We start from the raw sequence: 567 nt of genomic DNA, 5'->3' as shown, positions 1-567 counted from the left end.
GAAGTGGAACATAAATAAATACTTTTTGAAAACCTTTTTGTGCTCAATACTTTTGACGCCAAAATACAATGGTTGGAATACGAGTGTTTCTTTTCACACAGGATGACCAGCACTTGATAGACGTGGTTTTATCAGTATCACAAAATAGTTGTCATGAAGATTTCTGAAAGTAACTGAACGGGTAGAGCAAATTTCCAGACTCATAAACATTGCAAGTCTGCTGCTCTGAGAATACAACGGAGCCAATGAGCAACCACAGTACAGAGTGGTGACTGGCCATACGTCAATGGAGGGGGAATGTTGCATTTTCAGATTTCATTTCCAGCGACCATTGGATGCCCCAAATGGCTCTGCATCATTGTGTTTTGCAAGTGACACCCCTTTCCCTTGCAACAATGCACATCATCTCGGCACTGAAAGGAGGGGAAGAGGAAGGCCAAGGTGCCCTCCGTAAAATAAGACCCCAATGGCATTTTTTATTCGAATGTCTGATGGACATCTCAAAATTTAGCAAATGATTGCAAACAAAGACGGTAATAAATACTTATTTGCTAAATTCCGAGTCTG

Source organism: Penaeus monodon, chromosome 24 (assembly GCF_015228065.2).
Source record: "Penaeus monodon isolate SGIC_2016 chromosome 24, NSTDA_Pmon_1, whole genome shotgun sequence".
Taxonomy (NCBI): domain Eukaryota; kingdom Metazoa; phylum Arthropoda; class Malacostraca; order Decapoda; family Penaeidae; genus Penaeus; species Penaeus monodon.
This window is presented reverse-complemented; position numbering follows the sequence as displayed.